Here is a 7,214-nt window from a genome sequence, read left to right as displayed (position 1 = left end):
AATAACACAGACGTTTTTCTGAGGAGGGTTTCCATCAGAAGTGATCAAAGTGGCCTTCTGCTCTCCCTTTGCCCAGGCCCGCCTTTCTTTGACTTCTGAGAGGCCTTTGGTCCTGAACTGTGTAGAGGCCTGACATCCAGGCTCCCCAGAATGCAGAGATGGCTGGGAGCATCTTGTTGGTCCTCCAGCTACAAACTGGAGTCAGTCTGCTGAGAAAACAAAACAGGGCTTGGCTTACTTGGATCTGTCAATTACCTGCAGGGAGTGTCCAGTTGTATGTTCTGGACAGTCCTCTACCATCCATGGAGTGTTGCCAAACATACTCTGTCCTCCAGTATCCTAGCAGGATCAGTCTCGTCTTCTTTTCTTTGCTCTTCCCCATCAAGACCGTCAGCAGAAACATCGTTAGGTCTTTCCAGGGCTACCTGGGTGCTTTTACTGACTTTGTGCTTCTTTATGATTATTTTTTTACATGTGTTTACATCCAAGAGTAGATGCTTTTGTGCAGATGTACTCACATGTATGTGATTATACTGTGTGCTTTGCATGTGTGTGCTTGTACACGTCTACGCTCACACTATGTGCAAGTGACTGTAGTACCTGTGGAGGGTAGAGCCAAATTCGAATGCCATTCTACAGGCATCTCTCACTGGCCTAGAGCCAGTGAAGCTGGGAGATGTGCCTGTCATCTCCCAACAAGAGTAGCTGGGTCATGCACAGCAGAGGATGTCTAGACCACCTCTTCCCATGACAGCTCCTATGTAGCTCAGCTTTGAAAGATATTTTGTTCCTGTCTTCTTTTTATGTATGGGAGAAGAAGGAAGGAAGGACAAAACCAAGTTAGATGGGCGTAGTGGTACAAGTCTTTAATCCCAAGATTCTGGAGGGTGAGGCAGGAGGATTTCTGTGAGTGAGGCCATCTTGGGTTACACAATGACATCCAGGACAGAATTGCCCAACATATAAAAATCCTCTATCAAAACCCAACAAAAACAGCATCCGGGAGTCAGAGGCAGGGACAATCTCTGTAAGAGGCCAGCCTAGTCTACGTGGCAAGTTCTAGACCAGCTATGGCTACATCATGAAAGCCTATCTCCAAACATACACATGCACACACGCACACAAAGGGAAAATAAGAAAGCCCAAAACCAGCTGTTTATTTTCCCCATCTGGTCGTGAATTGAGGCAGAAGCCCCAGTAAAATCAGGACAAGGGACATGGAGTTGTAGAGTCGCCACAAGGGGACAGCACAGGTATATAGTTTCTGGCTGATGCAAATTCAGCAGCTTATTTCCCCTCCTAAACTGGCACAGATGTGAGGTCTTCTTGTGCTCCAGAGCTTTCCTCTCCTCTACCTCCTATAGTACCAGGCTGGCCTTGCTCTTGTGACTGCTATGCATGTTGGGTGAACCCTGTACTCAGCCCTATTACTAGGCACGAATCACACAGTATCCAGAGGCCTGCTTTGCTTCTGACCACACAGGGATTCTGATTCAAGAGGAGTATAAGGTTTTCCTGAGTGGCATGCTTTCTCTAATTTTTGCATTAAGGTTTTTGGTGGATGGTTGTGTTTAACATAGAATGTCATGCATCATAGACTGGTCCTGAATGTCTGATCCTCTTGTATCTACCACTGAGTTTGGGGATGATAGTTACACACGCCACACCCGATTGTATTCCGTGCTGGGGAAGAGCTAAGGAACCAAGGCATACTACGTACAACTAAGCTCTAGCCCTAACTCTGCTGTTTTGTTTTTGGTTTTGAGAGATGGAGTCTCACTCGATCACCCAAGTTTGAGTGGAACTCTCTATGTAGTCCAGGCTGGCCTTGTTCTTGTGGCTACCCTCTTGCCTAAGTGTTCCAATTCCTGGGATTACAAGCATGCAATACCACCCAACTCTGACATCTAAGGCAAAGAAAACTCTAAGGACTCCCTAGAAACAGCTAACTCTGAAAGGTAAGAGACTGCCCACAGGGTGAGTGGAGGAAACCCTAGAAGAGTAGGTGATTCACAGTCTTTCTTGGATCTCATCAGCTACTTGGTCTGGGCATCAGCTTCCTGTTCCGTGTCTTTTTTTCGTACTGCTGCACAGAGGTCAGATGAAACAGACTTGAGGACTGTGTGCCTGATCATCCTTTCACCCCTACCTGGCTGCACAGGTGATAGTCCTGGGAACCACTGCCTAGTGATGCTGATGTTCCTGGAGATAGGGTAGAGTGGAAGTCACAGTGTCCTTTCTCTGTCCCTCCAAGCCAGCCCACTGTTCATCTGCTTAAGGAAGATGAGAGAGCTCTGGCTGCAACTCTTGTTTTGGTGCTGCGAAAGTCCCTCAGTAGGATAGAAAAGGGTCGTTTGACAGGTTTAAAAAAATGGTCAGTGATACTGGCTTCCAAATCTAGAACCACAAAGAGCAGAGGCAGGAAGTTCAGGAATTTAAGGTCTTTCATACTACTACATAGTAAGTCCCAGGGCAGACTGAGCTATATGAGACCCTGTGTCAAAAAACAAAATTAAAAAAATCAGAATGAGTCTGCACATATGACTCATTTGGGAGAGCTCGTGTCCAGCATGCAGGATGTCCTGTGTGTGAACTCCAGGAGCACATAAGAAAGGCTTTGTGGGTAGTACTTTCAATTCTCATTATGGAAGGGGGTGACAGAATGCTTAAAAGATCAAGGTCATAGTTTATGATCAAGGTCATAAACTCAGCTACATAGTGAATTTAAAAACATGGTAAGCATGGGTATCTAGCTGCAGTCCCTGTACTCAGTAGCCAAGGCAGTAGGAGCAACAGTTCCTAGCCAGCCTGTACTGTATACAGAGAGCCTGTTTCAAAACAGGCGAAAATGGGCACCTTATATTGAGAGCAGATAATTATAGAATACTTAGGCATATAAGAGCCATGTGCTTTGGCCAAAACCAACCAAACAAAAGAACTGGACAAGAGCATGAAATTTAGAGAAAAATCATTAATGAGGAGTAAAGTGTCAGAGGGGCAAGGTTGGGAAAATGTAGATATTGTGTGGATAATTGTGTGTATGTTTCTCTGTGTGTGGTAAGACTGATAGAAAAAGAGAGAGCAGGAAAGAGAGGAGAGGAAGAGAGAGGGAAGGAGAGAGAGAGAGAGAGAGAGAGAGAGAGAGAGAGAGACCGACCAACTCACCTTTTAGCATCTCTATATTCCAGTGAATTGAGGGCAGGGGAGCAACAGGGTTGTTTCTGAGGGAACACAGTGTCAGCCTGATACTTCATCCCAAACTAGCCCAATTACCCTCAGAAGTTCTTTACTCTCAAGCTGAGTATGTTACCCTGGCCCAGTGGCTGGAGTCCAGCAAGAACACTGAGGAGGACGTAGTTTAACCATAGTTTTGGAGGACAAGCTTCAGAGCATGTGGTCGTGGCATGCTCATCCTGGACAACAGTGGAATCAATCATTATTTCTTGTCAGATTTGGAAGTAAAATGTCTATCCTATGAACTACACCACTTTCAGGGACAGAACTAGATAAAGTACATGGATGTGTTCTCAAAGTGATGAGATAATATTTGGATACAGTTGAACATGGAAAATGTCCTAGTAGATGAATGTGCCAGAATGTTTACTCTCATAAATTCAAAACAGGAAAAACATGTGAATGAAGTGATCATCCATGCCAGTCGCACAGGCAGCTATGTGTTTCAGGCTGTGATACAGTTTGGAACAATCTAGGAGAAAGGTCATGACATGGGCCTGTAACAACTTGATTGTGAAATGGATAGGTTACATCGAAATTATCTCAGAGGATGCCCAAGGGTTGCTTACCTATGGAATACTGAGTGACCCACACAGGATCAGTAAATTGAAAGATTTTCTGGGTTCATGCAGCTGAGTACAGACTCTGAGCCTTGTCAGGTTAGGCATGAGGCAGGCCCAGAGCAGGTGCTCCCTCCTCAGAATTTGACCTACCACTCCTCACCATGTGGTTTGTGGTTGTTCTCAAGATATCGGCTCTTGGTGCGCATAGTGCAGGGCAGATGGCCTAGATGGGGAAAACCTGCAGAGGGAGAAGGGAGGCTGTTTAGAGGGCAGAAATGGTGGAAAGAGGAGACACAGCTCTCCATCAGGACACACTCTCTGAATTCTAAGGTCTCTTGTCATGTAAGCAGCCATGCATCTTTCCAGGTCTTTGAAATTAAGGGAGGAGGCTGCGCTTCAGAGGAATCCTACAGGGCTGCTTGGAGACTGCAACCTCAAGGTGGGAACCGCTTTGTGGCACAAGGGTGTGGTTGGGTAGGAGTTACCTCTCTGGGGGAGAGCAGTCCCACCTGAGGAAGACCTTGTTCCAAACCAAGAAATACAAAGGGAAGGACAGCTATGACTCTGCAGACAGAGACTGTTGTTGACACAGGAGGGAGCACAGGGCCTTCTCATCCTAGAGCAGCTCAGGGCCCTTCACCTGATAAAAGTTCATCAGAAAGTCAGAACCTTCTGCCTGGGATTTTACCTGTATAGGTGTGCAGTGGTGTATCCGATGCTTCCTGTACAGATCAAAGGCCTGACCTGTGACCACCCAGCCACTTAGACATCTGGCCTGGCTTCCTCATGTGGCTGTTCAGTTCTCAGCCAGGCTGACCCCATCCCATGGCTCAGGAGCCATGGAACTGGGAATTTTCCCCTTCAGCACTTCAAAGCAGAAAGACACAGGAAGGGTACTCTCAGTGATTTTCAACACAGGACTCTCCTGCTGCCCCATAACTCCCCAAGTGGTTCTCCAGAGAATCTTGGCTCCCTTTGGCAAACCAGTCTTCCATCCCTGCTTGCCTCTGGACAACATTCTCTACTGTCTACTGTTAGGACAAATTCCTGAGGTTCCACTTGGGGGCACTCTGTGGGACTGGTCATCCTGAGGTGACAGATGTACTAAGTGACACTCCCCCAATTAAGCAGAATGACCATCGTTCACTTGCACAGGACGATGGAAAAAACAGAGCTGGGATGAAGAGCACCAGTGCATCCTGACCACCCACCTACATGCTTCTGTGGGTGACTCCACAGTCCAGGCTTCTTTGGAGCCTGGTTGTTACCAGAGGTGGGGCTTCTCCTTGGAGGCAGCAGGCAGCAACAGAGGCGTCTGAGACAATTCATGATTTATCTTCTTCACCTCCGAGTCCTGGTGACAGCTTCAAGGGGAGGATGTGGTTGCACTCTGAGGCTGGCCAGCAGTGCTGTTACCTTCTGATGATGTATCCCTGATGAAGGAGCCTCTCAAGGTCACATCCCTGGGACATATCCCAGGAGATATTGGTTTGCAATGAAGACCAGCAGGAGGATGGTGCCCTCATCCATATGATTGGCAGTCACATCCTGGTGTGGCCCCAGAGAAGAGGATGGCTGACTGTCTACAGCCAGGCTGCCATAGGGCCCCATCTTGGAGTATGTTGGCTTGTCACTGATGTCTAGACTGCTGCGGAGAAGGGAATCGTCCACATCAGAACCCTGATTGGATAGGTGTTGGGGGCGGGTCCTCTTGGGTTGGCAGCACAGGATGGCAGGCATGCTATGCCTTCTACCACCCTGTTTGGAGATATTTTCCTCCGCCCCCTCCCCCTCCCCTTCCTTCTCCTCCTCCTCCTTCTTCTCCTCCTCCTCCAGCTCAGGTGGGGAGTCGAAGGTGGGAAAAACGGGCTCAGAAGCTCTCCTTCGGGCACAGGAAGGTGTGAGGATCTGCTAGGGCTTTGCCTGATGGTCACAGCAATCTCCTCAGGGTGTTTGGTGCTGCAGAATCAGGTATGTTGCCATGACCTGGTTGTATTTCTGGTATCTGAGAGACTGGATGATTTCCTCAGGTTCATACCCAATGATCTTCATGGCCCTGACAATGCGTGGCAGGAGGGTCCTGCTAGAGTCTGTCTGTAAATCAGTGGTGAACATGCCTCATTGTCCCTAACCATCTGGTACTCCATGATTTGGTCGGCAGTGGGCCTTCTGCCAGGGTGGATGATCAGCAGTTCAAGATGACATTGAAAATATTGATGGATCCATAACTGGGAATGCTGAAGTTGGCAGCCAGGACCTGCCGCCTTACCTCTGCAGGAGGAGAAGCTCTGAATGGGAAGTCTCCGGAGACCATAACAACGAGGAGCACTCCCAGGCTCCAGATGTCTATGGGATAGCAGTTGTACGGCTCTGTCCCAAAGAGTTCAGGGGCATAGTAGGGCAGGGCGCCATAAAAACATGCTACCTTCTCCCTGGGTTGGACTTTAACTGCCAGGCCGAAATCGATCACATTGGCATTTCCCTGCCACCAACCAGGATGTTTTCAGTTTTTATATCCCTGTGCACAATGCTGTTGCTGTGGCAGTACTGTACTGCACATAGTATCTGGCTAAATAACCTTCAGGTCTCCTGTTCTGGTAGAGAGCCCCATTTGATGATGTGCCTCCTCAGATGTCCCTCTGAAGCAAGCTTTCTACGTAGGTATTGTCTCTTTTCAACCACGTGAAAGAGCCTAATGACATTAGGATGACATAGGCCTTTCATAATATGGATCTCACTGGCCACGAAGGAGGCATTCTCGTCGTGCTTTCATCAACACAAGAACAGGCCTTCATGTCCCGCTCCATGGTCAGGTCCTCCCCTTGAATGGCTGGAAACAAACTTGCCTTGGGGAATTAAATAAAAACCGAAGTGTTAGGGGCATGTCTCCACGGGATTTTATAACTCTAAATTCCTACATCAAAAAATAGGAGACACCTCACACATTCTGATGAAGCACCTCAAAGGCACAGAAGTCTGAGACCAAACAACTCCCAGACAGGAGACAGGAAGTAGAACAGAGATCTGGCAGTTCATAATTGTGGGAAGTGAGCACGGCCGAGCCAGCCAAAGATGGCGCCCTGGCTGGCTGCCAAGCCTTGTGCTGTTTACTTCAACTCTCCAACTCATGCAAGCGCTGTAAGCTTGATCACGCGCAGCCTGCCTGACATGATACATCACCGAGCATGATTCTATTGCGTGGCCCAATGATTTGCTGCTCTGCCTGCATGTTAGCCCCATGCTCATGTCCTGATTGGCTCCATGTGACGGTCTGATTGTGGGATGGATCTGATGAGGGTATATATTGTGGGATGACGAAGAATAAAGAGGGAGAGTGAGAGAAGCCTGAACCTCACCTTGGTGTCTGTGTCGTCTTTCCTCGGCTCTGCTGGACGGAGTCGTGGCTTGCGGCATGAG

The 7,214-nt window shown here is 48.2% G+C and overlaps 1 pseudogene; it reads right to left on the bottom strand.

Annotated features, from left to right (window-relative positions):
* Positions 1–7,175, bottom strand: LOC103726956 (annotated as a pseudogene).
* Positions 7,176–7,214: the final 39 nt, after the last annotated feature.

Source organism: Nannospalax galili, unplaced genomic scaffold (assembly GCF_000622305.1).
Source record: "Nannospalax galili isolate Female #2095 unplaced genomic scaffold, S.galili_v1.0 scaffold389, whole genome shotgun sequence".
NCBI lineage: Eukaryota > Metazoa > Chordata > Mammalia > Rodentia > Spalacidae > Nannospalax > Nannospalax galili.
This window is presented reverse-complemented; position numbering and strand designations above follow the sequence as displayed.